Here is a 21,228-nt window from a genome sequence, read left to right as displayed (position 1 = left end):
TAAAAAATGTTATCAGATGACTAAATATAGGTAATATAACTTGAATTTTACGTTTCTAGTATTTTTATTCAACTTCAGAGTTTTATTTTCATGCTATAGAAAAAGTATCCACCGTATATCCACCATCTTGTTTCACCTTCTAGGGAGTCACTAAACATGTTATTACACTAGATAAAACTACCTAACTACTGAAAAAGTCTTCCTGGTTTTTATAGCAGAATTTTGCCAAATTTTGTATTTGTATATCCATTTTAAGGGAAATTTATGTTTTTTCGTCTTGATTTCTATTACAAATATTTGATTTATGTACAATTAACCAGATATTATATTTAAATTGCATGCCTGTACCTGAGCTTTAAGTACGCTCGGGAACTTAATATTTCAACCTCTATAACTGTACTTTACATAGTATCAGGTTGCATGAAATGCTTATAGCGCCACCTTATAATATATATCGCAGTGAATACTATTAAAAGCGAAATAATATTAATAATAAGTTTATATATTTCACAATATTTAAGTTCAAAGGTTAATACAAAGTAGAAAAACATTTTACAGTATTTGAAAATACTTGTGTGTGAATAGTAAGATATCGGGTAAGGGCAATTAAACATATTCGATTTCTCAAGGTACTTTGTAAACTAACATTTAACAAATATTAATTGTTATGTGATCTAAGTAAACAACGTGTCAAAAACTGAATTGATGTTGGGGAAACAGTTATATAGATACCATAGTTCGATATGTAACAGAAGCAACCTTACAACTTACATTGATTGAACTAAATTGATGTTGGGGAAACATCTATAGATACCATAGTTCGATATGTAAGATGATGTCAGAAAGCAACCGTACAACTTACATTGATTGAACTAAATTGATATTGGGGAAACCTCTATAGATACCATAGTTCGATATGTAAGATGATGTCAGAAAGCAACCGTACAACTTACATTGATTGAACTAAATTGATATTGGGGAAACATCTATAGATACCATAGTTCGATATGTAAGATGATGTCAGAAAGCAACCGTACAACTTACATTGATTGAACTAAATTGATATTGGGGAAACATCTATGTAGATACCATAGTTCGATATGTAAGATGATGTCAGAAAGCAACCGTACAACTTACATTGATTGAACTAAATTGATATTGGGGAAACATCTATAGATACCATAGTTCGATATGTAAGATGATGTCAGAAAGCAACCGTACAACTTACATTGATTGAACTAAATTGATATTGGGGAAACATCTATAGATACCATAGTTCGATATGAAAGATGATGTCAGAAAGCAACCGTACAACTTACATTGATTGAACTAAATTGATATTGGGGAAACATCTATGTAGATACCATAGTTCGATATGTAAGATGATGTCAGAAAGCAACCGTACAACTTACATTGATTGAACTAAATTGATATTGGGGAAACAATTATGTAGAAACCAATTTTCAGAAATTTCAGAAATCAACCGTACAACTTGCATACACTTTATATTAAGTAGGCCTAACTTACTGAAACAGTTTGTTTCCTATGAAGGTTAATATTAAGTGCTGTACACAGTAGATTTCCTATCATTAAAGTGTGCCCTTAATGTGGGTATCCCCCGTCTAGGGCTTGGCCGTGTGTTTAAAACAATTAAAAACGTGAATTCCGGCTTTTATAAGACATGGTACGACTGTTCATGTTATTAAAATCATATCGCATAGTTTGAGAACAATTCATATACTGTAGTAACTCATTACACACAACAGCTCACACTTACAACATGATTGATGACGTTGTCTTGATATTTCACTATCTATCTATAGAATGATTAGTTTTTTTTCATAACCCACACAATCTTTAAAAACAATTAAATATCGTAAGCTATCAAAATGTAAATTTGACATTTGGAAACTAATTGCGTGAAGGTTAGAGCTGTTTTTTATTCGATAAAAATTGCATTTGGCGGTTGTTCAGCAGTAATTAATGGTTCGTGAGCTTGAACTGTATTAAATGTGGGTGTGTAAAGATTGGTTCCCACTAGAACGTAACGCAAGGACGACGTAAACTCAACGCAAGCGTTTTAACCAATGACAAGCGAAGTTATAGACAGTTAGCAATCACAAGCGAATAAGCCATCGCTTATGATTGGTCAATTCACTTGCGTTGCGTTACGTCCTTCTGTTGCGTCGCTAGTGGGAACCACAATTAACCGTGTAACTATATTCGGACCCTGGTGGAGTAAAGGAGTGATTATGTCCCTTGGTAAATTCAAGCATTTGCGTGTGGTAAAGTTTTAATTTAGGCTTACGATAAAACCAATGTTATCCACAAAAACCTTCTGAAGTATTACAAAATTGAAGTTTGGCAGGCAACTTATAAAGTACAATTAATTTTAATTATAAAGCAGTAGGCCAAAAAATCATTTTTTGGCAAGATGGAAACTATATCAAATATCCATATTTTTGTAATTTTTACTAGCTGATATCTGTTCTTGTCTCTTTCAAATAAAAGTTATGTTCTGTTTTGCTGTGTAAGCAATGATATTGCTCTGTAAATTTGAAGGAACATCGTATAGTGGAAAACCTTCAACATAAAGTAATACAAACACAACGTTAATCGTTGATCAATAATTTCATTTCATTATTTATTCGGTCTATTTCAATATATACATAACAAAAAACTCTGCAATTGGAGAAACCAGGGTCAACCTAAGCGAACTTAATCACTGTAGCTGAGCCGGTTGACCCCAAGCCCAAAGTCACATAAAAGACACAGAATACAATTTAAGCCAATTAGCCTACTTTTTCTTCATTTTAGTTGGATAAATGATACACATTCACTTGGTACGTGGTGTCCGGCATCTTCTGATTCACATGCGAGTTGTTTTTTCCTTTACATCATCAACCCCAACAAGATTACTATCAGAATGATGCGTATACTTTTGAACTTCCGCTGGCTCTAAAAGGCGTAATCTCTATAACCAGTTTTCACATTTTTCAGTACACTTCCCCTTTTTAACGCATAGCTTAAGTAACATGCACAAAAAACGACGTGTTATTGTAGATGACATATTATTGGCAACATAGGTAAAGTAGTTTGCACGAATTGTCTATAAAAATAAAGTATTGTGTGACTATACTAAAGTATCGCTGCCGTAAAACCGTGTCTTAAACACGGTTGAAGTATGTAAATTGTTAAACAAAGGCACTGACAGTTATTCAAAGCAAAGTGATATTACCTATACATTGCCTCATCAACACGGTATAGTAAATACAAAAGGTAAATGCAAAAAGACATATAAAACTATATTCTTATTTATAAATGTGCTATAAAACATGCCTTCAACCTAATTATGACAGGTTGGAACTATGATTAAAGCTAGGAAATATTTGCATATTTAAAGTAAGCCTATTCAATAAAAATACATATTCAAAAAAGGTATACGGACTTCCACAGACGTTCCCATGATCAATATGACCTTAGAAGATATTTGACGATAGGCCTACTGTAGTACTTTATAAATCAGTTACTGATTGTAGTATTTGATTATTGCATCATTAGTACGTGCATTAGGCCTAATTTCTCCAAAGCCTGTCGAATCTATTATTTGACAAATTTGAGTGAATCCGATAAGTCCGATTCGAACATTGACTGATGCTGTCAAAGGAAAAGGGTAGTCACGTTTCAGACCTTTATTTTACTTTAGAATCAGCTTGTTAAATGTCAGCCTTACATGTATGTAGTGACATGACAGTCTTATTGAGTTTTCTAGAGCATAATGTAACAGTGTAGTGAGACTCTTTTTTTTACAAGATAATCTAAACAATAGACTACTATAAAGGCTCGGTTAAAAACGTTGTGCCCTCTTAAGCTATTTCACACAGCGATGGATTGAAGCGTATTAGGCCGAATCCATGCTTGAACGTTTACTTATAGCTGAGAGTTGTGATAGGCCGATGTTTTATAGTGCCTGTGTAAGATTTTTTGGTTTCTTTTGACATCAATTTAATGTTAATTGTCTGCTAAACAAATACATGATTTCTTATTATTTACTATCGTATGTTAGCCCCTAATTTAAATCATGTTGAACATTATCTTTGAAGCCTTTTCAATGATAGTGAAAATATTCTAATGAGGAGGTATCTGAGGATTGGTCACGGGGACTTTCAACGCCTTCACGAATCATGTCGATACAAAACACAACATCCATCTGTTTCTTCAAAAGCTTAACACCCAGAAACGAATTTACAAATGATGGACTGACGGCTGATGATATCCCAGTCAAAGGGGGCATGAACCCATTTCCACACCTTTTCGACATGGTCATTCAGACATTTAATTCGCACACCGCTTCAATTAACTGAACCCTCTGCCGTTGACGAAATGTAAACAACGCATCATCAGCCCCCAAGCAAACTTGTCCATTCGTAAAATTTGTATATTTTCAACAGAATGGCAACAGTTATAATCACAAACAGTGATAACAAAGACAAGTACGGGTTGCCTCTTCTCAGATCAGCACGCATTCATCCCCGTCCCGCGCGGCTTTGTTCGGCTCTCGCGTGTGCCTGTTGTGCTAAGCGTTACTTTTTAAATACGCTTGGTTTACTTATGTTTATTAAGTCGATCGTAAGACGTTACTAATGATCTTTTACGAATCTCAATTAAGTAATCGATAATTTGTTGTTTGGGCACGCGTATGTGGTTTGCTAATAACCCCGGTGGAAAAGTAGAAGACATCGCCTTAGAGAAATTATGAACATCAGTGATATGTTGAATTGATTGAAATATAAATTTATATTAGGTACGTAACCTCTTCAGTCAAGGACTGGTCTCCCAGAGGGCCCAGTTGGTGATCAGTGGCTGTGATGTACTAATACACCGGGGTAACCCCCTACTCGTCTCGAAAGATGTACTAGGTTCCTTAAAGTGCACACGAACTAGATGTGTACACTGGGCCTACGGTTTATAGTCCTTATCCGAGAAGACTCGTTCTACTACCAGAACCATGGAGTGAGTGAGTCTCGAACCCCTGCCGATGTTATGGCTACGTAATTACGGTTCCACTGTCTTAACCATTCGGCCACTCACTCACTGAAGCTGTTTTTGTTTCTTATTCAGTCAACAAATTAAATATGATAAAATGTCACATCATGGACCTGGTCACATTGAAAACTGTCATCCATCCATACTCGTTTCACAGAAATGACACGAAGAAAATACCTTGAGAAAAATCCACGCAAATTCACAGATAGTTTTAGGCCTATATCATCAACATTAAAAAGAGCGGATAACAGTTAACCGGATGGGCATATCATTCTTGTTTCTTGTCTATGACACCTTGAATTGGGAACGAGCAATATACATAGAGTCTATATCAACTTTAAAAAAATATACAATAAGTGTGCTTAATTAGATTTGGTTTGAAGAGGTTCGACATTGTTGGTAGAGTGTTTATATGAGCCAATTTAATTATTACGTCATTACGCATGCGGTTCTGTTATTAATTTAGTCTTAATAATATAATATAATTATGATATTTACAGATATATATTTTAGGGGAAAATAAAATTAGAGAACCGGTACTTTTTTCTATCTGTAGGCCTATATCGAATTCAATATTCTTATCGCATTATGTTTAAAACTTCACAATGATCGTATATATATACAATATTGAATGACTTGCTGAATGTACGTATCACACTTGTAGTACTGTAATACAGTGTAGGATAGTATTCCCAGGGTTCAATTAATTTACTTTTCACTTAGTTGATTTGCTGTATTTCCTTTCGTTTTTTCCAGCAAGCAGGATTGCGTGACTCTTGCGCAATTTACCGTTTATGTGACGTATAGCTTCGAGTACAATTATTCGTCTAGGTTTTAGAGACGGCGATTCAGAGCTTAATATTGGTAAACAAAAATTAAAAAATACAGGCCACTTGAGAATTGGGGGAAGTCTAAGCTTTGAGTTGCTTTAACAGAAATCGGTTGAAAGCTTGGTAATATAAAATGTAAATTGTAGGCCTATAGTGACACTGTAATATAGAATTTGCCTATGATTAGTGGATAAATTATAGAGAAAGTACCGAGTCGTTTCCTAATATTATCAGCCGATTCTCGCAATAGTCTTGGCTTGGTAGGACGCTAGAGTATACTAAACACCCAGGCAGACAACTAACAACATAACGTATTTTGCAATGTTTAGTGAGGGACCAGCTATACTGTAGTCAATAGTAAGAGACTGTAGATTCTCATGTATTCACTCATTTTGGTCAAAATAATTTCAATAGCAATAGGCCTACATTACAAGAAAAAGTAAAAGAAAAAGATTACAAGCAACACAGTAGAAATGATATTAAAAGCAATAAAACAAATTGAAAGATAAGTAGGATTCTGATGAAAAAAAAAGTGCAGTTACTGAAGAAATAATCATGTGTACGCTTAATCTTATGATACATTTATTGATAGAGTGTGTGACCATGAACGTTTTCATCCGATTTTGGAAACACCCCCTTTCAGATATGTTTGTTGGTGGAAATATCTTGTTTTTTGGCCCAAACCCATGTTCTCTTATCCGTGACAAAAGGCCTACCAAGGTTATTTCTAAGTCTGTGCTAAATTGCCTGCCAATTTTGAGCAGCTAACCAACCGCACACTATAAGCCCAATCTGTTGTCATAAACGCAACAAATGATATAATTTACTAGCTTGTAAAACAAAAGTGAAATGTTTAACGCAACATTTGATAATTTTTATGCTTCACTGATCACGGCGCCTTTTGCCGTTGTCCACTCACAAAACGTGTCTTGTACTCACGCGTGCCGCTGTAAACTCATTTTACCTTCACGATCAAATATTAAATAGAAATTGTATCTTTGTTTTCTTTTATTCATTATTAGTTAATTTTTTTTTTCGTATTCGTATTTTTTTTTTTCTCTTTTGTGGCGCAAACACCACTTTTATTCACATTCATATTATCTCATATTACATAAAATCGTATTATTTAACTTGTAAATGTCGTTACAGTTCATAAGTAACATTTTTACATATATGAATTCTGTATTACTCCTTTTTTCATTAATTTTCTTATATTTTGTTATACACTTGACAGGATCATCATTATCATCTATCCCGTTTTAAAATAGTTCACACATTTTCATTTGTTTGTTTTCATTTTACAACCCGGATTATACAATATATTTATATACATGATAAAAAAAACCAATAATAATAGCTCAGTACCACCAGTAACCCGTATCACTGTAATTCCTTTTCGGTTAATCGTATCAAATTAGAAATTATATTATCATAATCTTATTTCTTAAAGCTACCCATTTTTCTATACTTGTTTCTTTATTGTTATATGTTTCACATTCAATGTTATATAACATATTGCTTTTAAATGAATTCCATAAAGATTTACCCACTGGCTTATTTAGTGCAGATAACATTTTTATTCTATAAATAGTAAATGCTGCAAAAGTGTAAATATAATCTATTAGCTTATCTCCCGTTCCTAGTATTAATTGTTTAAATGATATATTATTGTGATTTAAACTTACAAAGATACTAAGCATTTTCCTCCAATATTTCTGAATAAATCTACAACTAAAAAACAAATGATTTTCATTTTCAATTTCTCCACATTTGTCACACGTTTGTGTTTCCTTAATTTTCCACTGATACAGCCGTTTGTTGGTAGGCAGTATTCTATGTAACATCTTATAATTGAATTGTGCTAGTTTCTTATCTTTCATTTTACATACTTTCCGTAACCAAGAAGTTTTCCAATCAATGTTGTTATCATTGAAGTACTCTTCCCATTTTAGTTGTGACATTGGAATAATGAAATATTCTTTCACAAACCATGAGTATATTAGTTTGGTAGTATTAATCTCATACTTGGTCCCAACTAATTCATCATTATCATCACAATTGAAAATATCTACCTCCTTAATAATACGTTTCCATTGAATTGGTATTGCCTTAATAATGCACAAATACTCATTTAACCAGTTTGTTTTACATTGTAGTTTCACCAGTATTTCGTTTGATGTTAAAAAAGTGTTCTTATTAACAATGTCTTTAATACTGATAATGCCACTGTCAATCCAATGCTTGTAGAAAAGCGTTTTTTTTTTAGTTTAACGTAGTGGTTTCCCCACAGTTGCTCATTCATTATATCGTTATAAGTTTCAGGTTTTTTTTTAGAGATTCTGTTATAATTTATGTAGGCTTTTATCATATTTTTGTAAAACAGTGGAATTTTATCAGAATTAACATCAATAATGTTATAACATGACATATTAAGTAAAACATTAACATCACATATTTTTTTAATATAATACATCGTATTCGTATTTAATGTTATATCTTGGGTGGGTCAAACCTAAAGTGTTTCTGACTTAAATATGACCACATGATTACTTACATTGTATTTATTATCCTGTATGTTATTGTATATTGTGGAAATAAATTAAATTGAATTGATTTAAGAAAGTACAGTATTAATAATACAATATTTCTTGCATTTTAATCATTCAACTAACAGTTTATAATTGCAGCCCTATAAATTAGCATTCGTCCATTTACAAATAACCCACGATTCGACAAATAATGGACCAACATTCTACTAACAAATAATGATGAAATCCCATTTACAATTATAATTCGTATTACAAGTATCTACTTACATTTCAGACTCTACCTTGCATTTAATTATTAATTTTCACACATGTTCATGCATTAGCTTCTTATTATAATGTTTAGAAAATAATAACATTTATTATTTACCAAATTTGAACATAAAAATAAAGGTTGTGTATGATAATAACTAGTGGCCTTTGCCCACATAAGGCTAAGAAGTGTAAAGCTATGTCTACACTATCAAACTAGGAGTTTGACAAAAAAAGTGTGATGTGCCCAAATATGGCAATGATATTCCCTAATATGGTAGTGATATGACATCATCATGTCCATGTATGGGAACATCACATTTTTTTTTGTCACATAAAGTTTAACATTGTCACCTGGATGTTTGTAATATTTTCAAAAGCTTTGTCTACACTATCAAACTAGTTTGACAAAAAAAGCGTGATGTGCCCAAATATGGTTGTGATATGCCCAAACATGGTAGTCATATGACATCACCATGTCCATATATGGGCACATCACATTTTTTGTCACACAAAGTTTGATAGATTAGTAGACAGAGCTTTATTGTACATATAGTTATAATCCATTACCCAACAACACTGCAAAAAGTCATGGGTCTAGCTTACATTGAAACAATGATTCAAAGAATTACCGTATCATTTTTTATTCATACATCGTTGATCAATTTCATCACATAAGGCAATACTGTTGAATTTAATGTTGGTTGTCATATACTATGGTACGGTATTCAACATTGACGAATTGCTGAAGGTTAACATAATCAGTACAATATTCGAACAATTGATTTTATTACCTTGAATTATATAAATGTTATGTGTCCTAAAGGCAAAACGTACATACAGTAATGATTATATCATAATTTAACCATATAATAGGACAGCAGCCAATTTGCGCGTTTTAGTCAACTTGAATTTATGGTTCTGGACAGGCTAGAGTACGAGTGTGACTAATGAAACGTGTTGTAAAGAACACAAAACATAAACTCCCTATGCGAATAAACGTGACACAAGAACCATCAGTTTGCCCTTGGGTGACTGTATTTAAAAAAAAATTAAACACCAAGTGCAAAATTCGACATTTGCATGATATTCATGATTGTGGTTTTTAACTCGTGCCAGCAAAACGCGAATTTACACAGACGAGCGGTAACAGTAATAATAATATAGAATCTATGTTATTACTTATGACCATTCACACACAACGCGGAGCGGACAGGCGGTTTCCGCACAGGATAGATACGCGGTATGTGTAAATTTGTCTTCTTAACGCCATTGCACTATTTGGGCGCAAAACATCATCGGATAAGCAAATATAGACTCATTCCATTCGTGTACCAATTTTGTTTAGGTGTGCATAGAGTAACATATGCCTAATAGTCTCACACTGGGTTATTTCCTGAACTAGTATGATAATTATCGTCGTTTCCTTTAATTATATTTTTCTTTTACAAAATGTGCGAGCAACCAGCAAATAAAATTACTTTTTAAACTTGCATTTGACATTGACATTCATATTTTTACTGTAATATTGAAATATAAAGTAATCCGAAACTAAGTCTACTACATGTTTGTATCTCAGCAGTCATATATACACATCGACTGTATTTATATGACAGGTTTCAAAGCGTAAAGTAGAGCATGAAATTGTAACACTGCATGCCTATACCATAGGAGCGGAACCAAATAGTGAAGGGGACATCTGCCCAGAGATGACAGAGGTATGACAGTTTAATTCGGTAAGCATAACATAGCAAATCCATCTTCAATAACGTTGAACCAGCATGCATTCATGAATGGAACAAGTTATACTTTCAAATTGTTCGGTACATTTATAGGCAACTACGATTCTGCAACGTTCACTTGGTAGATGTTAACTGACTATTGAAAGTCATCTAGATATGAGTTTACGTGTATTAGTCTGATTCAGAAAACAAAATGCACACTCATTATCAAGAGAAGTCCAACAGAAAATCATCTTTCTCCGTCATAAGGCGTACACTCCAATAAATAGTCAATTTCCAGGAAGGCCTTATAATGGTATTTAGGAAAAACGGTAAAGATATACATTATTTAGATAGACGTAAGATTCAAAACATCTGCTTCTATAGACATACAATTATGCCTTCATATTCATTCTATAAGTGCATAGTTTATAGGGCAGGTTGCAGTATGTAGGTCTATGTTGCATGCATGAATTTCCATTTCTTTTCAACATGCAATAATTGCATTATAAAAACAACTGCGGATGTCGTATAAAACATTTTAGATTAGTTTACTACAACATTTTTTATTCAAAATAATGTGATTTAATTATGAATCTTAGAAACATTGTAAAGTAAAACGCTTCTTGTGAATGACAAAACGTGATTTTAAAACCTAACTCTCACGTCGTTGACCGGTTTACACATCTGTAAGCTCTAGTTAAAACACATTAGTCGGTGAAACGCACACGATGATGGCAATGTTCCTAGATGTGTTTCGACATGATACATCATTACTTATTATACAGGTCAGACAATGTTCACTTATGAGGGTTATAGATATTGTCTCTTTAGTCGCAGTCATTAACCTCGATATAATTCGAGGGATTACTATTGATAGCGTGCAATATCTGCCGGTAGTTTTTAACTTTAATTTCAGAAGGCGTGTATACCTTAAGGGTTATTAACAACACATTTCTGTTTGCTGTTAGACCTACGGTTTTAAAATTACAGAAACAGCCCTTAATTTAATTTATTTGATCAACATTCTATATAGCAATTTTAACAGATTTTAACAGTTTAAACCTGATTCAGGCCTCCTACCTGAATTTCAAATAATAGGCCAAGCCACATTACCTTTTATCTCCATACGACTATAATGTTAAAATGAATTATTATATTTCCATTGTGTTGTAAATAATAATATATATTGCTTTAAAAATGCATGCATCATTACGGTAATGATATTGACAACTAAAACTTTCTGTTAATTTGTTGTTACGCTTCGTTTTATATCCCTACTTTCTCATAAAAAATGTGTGTAAGGCCTACGGTAATAAACGAAATAATTAAGTTTGCATCTAAATGTGCTTATATTTTTAAAACCAAGACCAGTAAAAGGGAAAGGTAGAATTGTAAATGTGGACACGTTTACGTTTTTTTAAAATTACTAATATCTGTTCAAATGGTTAACTGCACTCTCATGAAAACAATTTACATAGGCTATAGTTATTGATAATATAACTATCCGTTGTTGTTGTGAGAATTTTGTGTTCGGATCTGTCTTCCTAGCCTATTACAACATATACGACACTTAGAATCGGCATTTCATTTCCTAAATTAGGGACCGTGACCTGAATGTGACTGTTAAGAGAGATTAGAAACATTAAAATAATGTCATTATGCCAATCCGATGACACTGCGATTTCTTTAGTGTTGAATATTGTGAACTAAGCCATCTTTCAGCCGACAATGAAGTCTACAATAATAGCTTATATGAACTTTCTGGTCGTTTAATAGGTCACAATAATCATTTTGATATATACAACCCATGGATCTGACTTTCGGGTGTGGTTGTTAAGGCGTACCACTATGGCTGATGAGACGTATGTCTGTTTTAAATCAGTTGAATGATGTGAAAGATACATTAATATTTTAATAAAAACAGAATCATAATGTTAAACGCCTTTTACGTATCGCAATTCATTATTGTCCGAGGCAGACACGGCTTACCATATCTTAGATGTAAGACATGACGTAAAAGTTTCTTCCAATCAAGTACAAGTAAATTTCTGATCTTTCATAATGCAACCGTATGAAATCTGCCACAATGCTCATAGCCATTTGGCTGACCTGATACGGATTGCGGATGTTATCCACTTGACACGTATAAAAAGTTAATATATCAACCAATTGCATGGACCTTTCAAGACATGATATCATAGTTCAATATATTCTTAAGGTTGGTTCACACTAGGACGAATGATTATTCATAATTTCAATTCTATCTGTTTCTCAATATTTTACATACAGCTTCGATCATCAATGATTTTCACACCACAATAAAACTCTATAATAAATTGTATAAGATTGATAATTTCCGCTGTTTATTTATATAGTATCCGATTTAATTAATGCTTAATTGTTTTTTTATTACGAAACGTTGTAATCGGGCCAGACTTCAATTCTCGTCATGTACGCATAACATAAGGTCAACTATCGTACGCGATCGAGAACTGTTATACAGAGATTATATAGTTTTTCAACCTTTTATTTTTAATATTTATTTATTTTTTTAAATTATTTGTTCGCATGTAATGATGATATTTTCCAAATGTAAAGTTTTTAGTTGCGTGCAACGCGACTCATAGCTCACTATGTCAGTAAGTTGGTTGTCGGTCGGTCGGTAAACACTAACTCAAATTTGCGCACGCGACTGCAGCCATGTATATAGCCTTGTTTATCCATAATTATATAACACCTATATAAATTCCTGTCATTTGATTGGACGAATGTGGGTCACATGGCGTGCAATAGTACGCACTATTCAACGATCGTTAAATAGTACTTTTTGAAACATTTTTGTGTACGAAAAAAAAAACGTCTAGATGTTATATAAAACAAATAATGAATGTTTTGTATTCGTGTAATGGTACAAATAATGGCACTTGGTGAATGATGAAAGGTTATATCAACTCGGCGTTGCCTCGTTGATATAACCTTTCATCATTCACCTCGTGCCATTATTTGTACCATTGCACTCATAAACATTCATTATTTGTATACTAACTAACTAACTATAGTACCAAATATGCACTACTGATATTATGATAACTGTAAAACATACTGATAAATAAAATTATTAATTAATGCAACCAAAATAACAGTATCGGTTTTTGTTAATTTACTTACCGTACATTTGAAAATTTTGAAGACGGGTTTACAATATTTTTAAATATATTTGATATTTTACCACAACTGCTTATAAAATAGTATCACATTCTAATAATTGTAATTCATATTTTGATTTGATTGAAGCTGATGACTGATAGGCTATCTGTAATGTTAGTGTGTTGATAACGCCATCAATCGTCATCATGCATTTCGTGATCCAATATAAATTCGAATGATTTTATTTGTGAATCGGCATCGTGCTCTGGGGTCTAAACTACACGTATCTATCAATCAACTTGGAGGCATGACGCATAAAACTCACTCGCCCTAATCAGAGTAACCTGCTTGATTATGCCACCTACGCTTAAAGAAACTAAATAAGTCAAAACGGAAGCATTTGAAACTAATTTATTAATGATAAATATAGAAAGAGACAGGTGGATGTTAGGTAAAACACAACTTCTAAAATTCACCACTTATGAGGATACAAAGATATATAATTTACAAACAATAAATAAAAACAAAAATAATAACAGTGCGACTTTTATACGCGCTTGTTATCTTTTATTAATCGTGTTCATATTTTGATCTGTTCATGTTTGTCTTTGACCTATGCAATTATACAATATTAATTCCATTTTAATAATGTGTTTGTTTATATTCATTAATTGAATAATGTTAATTTAGATATTATTGTTATTTTTAAAAATTATAATATTTTTTTTTATTTCCCCCTCCAGAATGGCGAGAGAATTTGTGTGGTCGATCGCGTTTGTTTATATTTCTTAGTTAGCATGATTACTCAAAAAGTTATTGTCCGATTTTCATAAGATTTTAAAGGATGGTTTCATAACTATATGGGAACACACGGCATTACATGTTCATATGCAGGCGAAGGTTTGCGGTCTCTAAGTGCCCTTAATACTATACAGCATATCAATTCGCATTTACAATGAAATGCCATTATTCTGTACATACTTTCTTTTAAAACTAACTACCAGCACAAGGCCTCTATAGTACTTATGTTTTGATAGATGATTTATTAATATTTTATTCCCATAAGTCGAGTAGATGAACATACGATTATAGTGGGTGGGTGGAGGGGGCTAAGTTAACTAATAACCCAATGAGATTTAGTAGTTTATCACTGTCTTGAGTATTCAACAAATGACGTTGAGACTATTAAAAAAGGCTAGTAAAATCGATATGGTAATTATAAAAATGACGATGAAATATAGTAGTCCATCATAAACTACTCAGCTATTGTATTACGACAGGCTACACTATTAAAAGACGATTAATAATAATTATACCATAATAAATTTAAGACTTGAAGATGCTTAGGCCCTATATTTTGTGGCCAAAGATGCTAATAAAAAAAAATTAATTGCATAGACACCCCCACATACAATATCCGAAAAACAGGTTAAGTTTATATTTTTTAATTCGCAGATGACTCATGGCATTTGATTGGTTAAAAGTTGGATTTTATCATGAAGACAGACAATGTTGGTAATATTTAGGTCTGAATACTGTGAATGCAAAAGGCTACATAGTGATATACCGGTATACACAAACAGTTTCACTTTTCCGGTCGTTGATTGGTTAAAAGTACGATTACGTCAGACTTGCGGGACAAGTTTCTTATAATATATAATTCTAATGGTTATATTATAACCATTGGAATTTCGGCCCACGAGGAATACATTCCCGAGGAGGTCGAAACCGGAACTTCCTCTATATTTCTCCACACAGATTATACTATAACAACTGACTCAATTTCTCCAAATCATGCTTTCCATATATGTTTAAACAACATTAAAACTTGTCTTACTCTGACAGTTGTTCCAGCTGTCCTGGTAAATAACATACTTTAAACGATTCTGGCAATCGCTCTATTTAGTCACAAAGTGTTTGCCAAAAAATGTTTATTCTTTCCTGTAGATTATGTTTTGAAATGTCATAAATTGCAATTTATTTGTAGATTTGCCTTGAAAAAAGGGGTGTGAATACATTGATACAAATTGAATTAATTAGTTACATTTATCAAAACAACATTGAACTGAAAATCAAGTATAGTTTCAAATTAAGTCAAGTCAATCAAAAAGTGTATTCTCTTCTTTCTTCTTATTATAATTCAATTCAATTTTTATTTCAGACAATTATCCATATGGTATAGGCCTAATACATTACACAAAAAAAAGATGAAGGAGAGAGAACCAAAACTTGTATCTATTGGTATATAATGCCTCTCTCCATTTGTAGTACATGTTTGAATCCATCAACACATATTTATATATACAAATTAACATTCTGTTTTCGCTTTTCATTACTCTTGTAAGAAATCGAAATGATGGTACAGTAATTATTTAAAAAATTGATCAGCTAAATGAATAAAAGAATGACAAAAAAAAGATTTAAAAATAAGAAGGCGAATCACGAAAGGCAAGCTTGTTGTGGAGGAACCGGAGGTTAAAGAAATACAGAAGAGAATGTAATTTTTGTAGCCATTTTAGGTAACATACGGCAATATTAGAGAGCGATATAGAGTAATGTATGAATGATAACCTACTCGGACAAACAAGATGAGAGGCATTTGATCGAGACCTGGCTGTACCGTATTGCTTGTAGGTATGTAAAGACAGTGTACATAATTGTAATGCATATGTGCAACATTATTCGAATAGTAAGGGGGCGGGGGTGAGGGTGAGAGTGTGGGCGTCTATCAGTATGCTTATCATGCTGATGAAAAATAAATATATTTACATTTATTACTTCTTATGACTGCAAAAACTATTTATAAAAACTGAAATCATTTATAATACGAGGTCATAGAAACATATTGACGACTTTCATCAGCTTAATTTCTTATCGTTAGAAATCTATATGCCAACCTTTACCATGTGAAGTATACAGTGAAAAATGTTATATAAACTGTTTTCGTCTTACTGAAGACAAGTCGTTTCCTGAATGTTTGACTGTTTAATATATGTGGAAATACATTTAAATTAAATTTGACAATATTATACAGCTTTTTCATACACACTTACCACCATGGCATTAAATGTAATCTGAAACGGTATAATGTAACTCACATAATGATAAACACTATAATAGATAACCATTAACGTTTACTTTTGTTTAAAACTTTCAGAAAAGTTTAAAATATTCTTATCCGAATGTCCTTTAAATCCCCCGATAATTTAGACTTCATCATTTATTAATATTTTTGTAATTTAATAGTCCCCATAAGTCTGTTTTATTATAAAGCATTTAATTCGAATACGCCTACATACGATTTGGAATATTTTATAGGTCGGCTATTAAAAAAAGTTTGATGAAATTATGTTTATTGTTGCGGAAAGAAAATCATTTGATCCAGAATGCTTAGTGTTGTTTGATATTAATTTAAAGAAATGTAGACGTTTAAAAAAAAAGAAACTAAAGACGTTTTATTACTGATTAAAAATAAATGTAGGCATTTATGTTGATGATGTATATCGTAAATTGGTGTTTACCATATTGCCCCAACCCCACCCCACCCTCTGGTCTTAAGTTCTGTCTACACTATCAAACTAGTTTTACTAAAAAAAAAGTGTGATGTGCCCAAATATGGTAGTGATATGCCCATCATAGGGCACATCATAGTTTTGTTACATAAACTTTTATAGTCAAATTAAGAGTTATATGAAACTTTTCTAAAATAATTGTGTGCATAATTCAACTCAAGAGGGTTGGTTATGCGTTGTCTTACACAAAATAATTGTTAAATATAAGTCAGTCTACATAATGAATGAATGAAATGATAATGTATTTTCTGCATGAATACATTCATTATATTATTATCAAGGCATCACAACAAAACTTCAAACAAAAATGTATAAAGCGATATGGTTATTTTCATACCTTAAAATAATCATACCGTAAATGATCAATACTCATTTGTGCTGAAAAAAACAAGTTGAATGGCTGAATGCTTGTACGTTTAGTTTTTTTTATTTTTGAATAATTGCATTATGATCGTTATCATTTTTACCGATGATTCACAATGACAGATTATAATATTAATGTAGTCTGTGAATCAGTTTCAGAACATGCATGGATGGCAATACTGATTTAGAGTTTGACCCAGAACAGAAACAAAGAAAAAACGTTTATTTCAAACTATACAGTACACTGATCCATTTTAGAAACAATATGTACAGGTGTTGAAGAGTTTTATACACAATATTGAAAGAAATTAAAATCGAAATAAAACTTTAATTGAATATACCTATTTTAAGCGTTCTGTGTGCTGTTCGCTGACTTTTAAAACGCAATTTATAGTGGAAAAATATACATTTAAAACGAGGAATACTCGCGCATGTGACGCAATTTTGCTTTAACAAAGTCACGCTACTGTTTTGTCATTGCATTAGTATCCCTAGTATCATGGAAATTCAACCTCCCGGTGTAACAAAATATACCTCTATCTATGGAACGCCGTTTATGACAAGAAGTGAATTATTTTGTACATTTCAGTATGATACGTGTTACTGTAGTGTTCAAAAACATTTAAAAAGATTTAGTGTTTTGGTGTCAAAGAGGGTATAGAGCGTGTACACTACAATACAATATTGTAACGCTTTGGAATATTATATCTGTCACTTTGCAATAGAATTGTCACACATTGTAATATAACATGCTTCGTATCTGAAATTGAGCTGCCACACTCTGTAGCACTTTACTTTACGAAGTGCGACAGGGATAGGTTCAATTAAGTTAAGTTCAACCAGGAAGAAATAAGCATGCACTTATTTTTGCATGATTCATTCATATTAATGAAAATGAGAGCAAAATAGAATTACCAACCAACAGTCTGCCATTCGAACAAACACAAAATGACATATGTAAAGGAAGCTCTTGCAAATATTGCACTAAACGAATTCAACAGAAAAAAAGACCAAAGTAAGAAGAGTTAGGCCTACCGAAATCTACATGGATCACGAAAAATGAAATTGAAAATTATATAGACAAACCATCCTGCATAAGAGTAAAATGGTGTAAAATATTGGATAGCGAGACGAGGTTCGTAACTGATGATGATGATGACTACGACAATGATGACACTATTTTCTATAGAATTTTTGGTATGAATAATTTGTTTGAACTTTGAATATGACATTATCAATTCTAGGCAAATGTGGTAGAAAGACTGAAAAAATTCTAACTTCGTTGATATTGAATTTATCCGCACTAAGCACTTTTTACTTCAATTTTTCATTTTGTAGGCCTAATCTAAATATTATTGTAATTTTAATAGCAGATTGGATAGTTAACAGGATTTTATCTACACCTATATTCGACAGTCTTTAGTATTGATTAGTAATACACAAATGCACGGCATGAAGGTGTTAATAAAGTTTAATCTTGGACCTTTGACTATCAATGGATCATGACGATTATAATTACCTTTTACAAAGGTTAATATAGTAATTTAAACAGCCTACGCAAACAAGATTATGTATATGATTATTTTACAAGATTGATGACATTTTGATTTTAAAAGCTATTAATTTTGAATGATTTAATCATTCTTTAATTAAAATATTAATATTGATTGATCAATTAGGGTTGAATATCAATATAATGCGTGCGTGTATTTATTTAAGCACAATTGGGTGTATTCAATAATACAAAAAGATACATTTTAAACTGATAACATTTATTATAATATAGTTATTTTAAAGGGTAGCTCCGGTGTTAACATTTCTATTGATTATAAAATATAAAGTTTTGGAACAAATCAAACCCTACTTAATTCCCGACAGCGGTTAAGCAGAATGAGCGTCGTAAAATAAGCCCTTTTAAAACAAGCACGAATGTGCGATACTCGGGGTACAGCAAAAGAAGCTGTAATGACGTCATAAGACCGGATGTAACGTCACATACACATCGATAACCTCGCTACCAAATACGGCTATACGGTACCATCTTCGAGACGTGCATATGGCTGCATCCGGTTTGAAATTAAAAAATCCGGCTCTATAGCTTTGAGGCCATGTCCCTGTAGTATATTCATGCTAAATCCGAGCTCAATACTACAACGAATAAGGGAGGAGTAGTACTTTATAAATCGCACATTTTGCTCAATAGTGTCCGGATGGAAGAAGAAGAGGAAAAGATGAGTCCTAGACTCAGGTACCCTGAGTAATAAAACGAGATATACTCTATATCACATTACGTATACAGTATATTTTACCATAAAGTTAAAGAAAAATAGGTTTCGCCAGGGGTCGAACCGGGACCTTCTGCGTGTTAAGCAGACTTGACAACCACTACACTACGAAACCTCTTACACTAAAGATGTGGGTTACACAAATTTTTTAATCCATTTAAATTACAAATAAATATGGTAATAAGCACAAAGCAAAATAAACATGTGTAAAAGTGATAATTACCGATTACACAAAATAAGTATTTAAAAAAAATAATACAAATAAGATATACTGTGTATAATTATCATATTGCGTATACAGTACTTTTCACCATAAAGTTTAAAAAAAAAAAGGTTTCGTAATGACGTCATAAGACGGGATGTGACGTCACATACACATCAATAATTTACCAAATACGGCTATATGGTACCATCTTCGAGACGTCATATGGCTGCATCCGGTTTGAAATTAAAAAATCGGGCTCTATAGGTTTGAGGACATATCCCTGTAGTATATTCATGCCAAATCCCAGCTCAATACTACAACTAATAAGGGAGGAGTAGTACTTTAAAAATCGCACTTTTTACTCAATAGTGTCCACGTGGAGGAGGAGGAGAAAATGTCCTAGACTCGGGTACCCGTACCCCGAGTAAAAAGTTGTACTTACACGGCTCTTTTCTAGAATGACTCCCATGTATGTAAATTGAGGAAATTCCTTTACACTTTTGGTGACACAACATTGTTGTTAAAATGAATTACTAAACAAAAATAAAAGATAAACCATCTTCCTCTCTGATCAGTTAGAATTTCAAAATGTAATATCAATGGAACTGAAAAAACACTACATTGCATTTTAATTACATTGTATTTTAATTACATTTCATTTTAATTACATTCCATTTTGATTTTATGTATATTTTCAACTTATGTGACCGAACAAAATAACCAAAGTGCGTGGTGTTTGGTATCGTTGAATATGCCTTTAAAATAATATTCTGAAATAGGGTGTTAAAATATTAATATATAAACAATAAACAATAAATATATTTATGAAAACTGAAACTATAGGACTTTTGTCATACCCAAAAAAAACCAACTAACTGACGTCATAAATGAAGGCACTAAGTTGAGGTGACGATAAAGAACCATGCTGACGTGTTTTTATAAAATGTTATGCTTGATATTTTGCTGTAGGCTCTTATTTTAACATATGCGAGTGGATATCTAATTCATGTCGTAAGCTGACTGAGAAAACATTACAAAAGTACTTCTGCCCTACTTCTTATAAGCAGTTAAGTAATGGATGGTTAACTACTTACCTAAAAACATTTGAGATGATTACTTTATATTTTGTTTGTGGTATGACTTATTCGATTTATTTTTACCAAGTTTATTTTTAAAAAGGTTAAAGGGTTAACATTAAATGATAGACCCTAAAGCCGAAGTGTAGTCATTATCCCGGGACCGTTCTATGGTCACCAGC

The sequence above is a fragment of the Antedon mediterranea genome, chromosome 6 (assembly GCF_964355755.1).
Source record: "Antedon mediterranea chromosome 6, ecAntMedi1.1, whole genome shotgun sequence".
Classification (NCBI taxonomy): Eukaryota; Metazoa; Echinodermata; class Crinoidea; order Comatulida; family Antedonidae; genus Antedon; species Antedon mediterranea.
Note: the sequence above shows the minus strand (reverse complement) of the source record.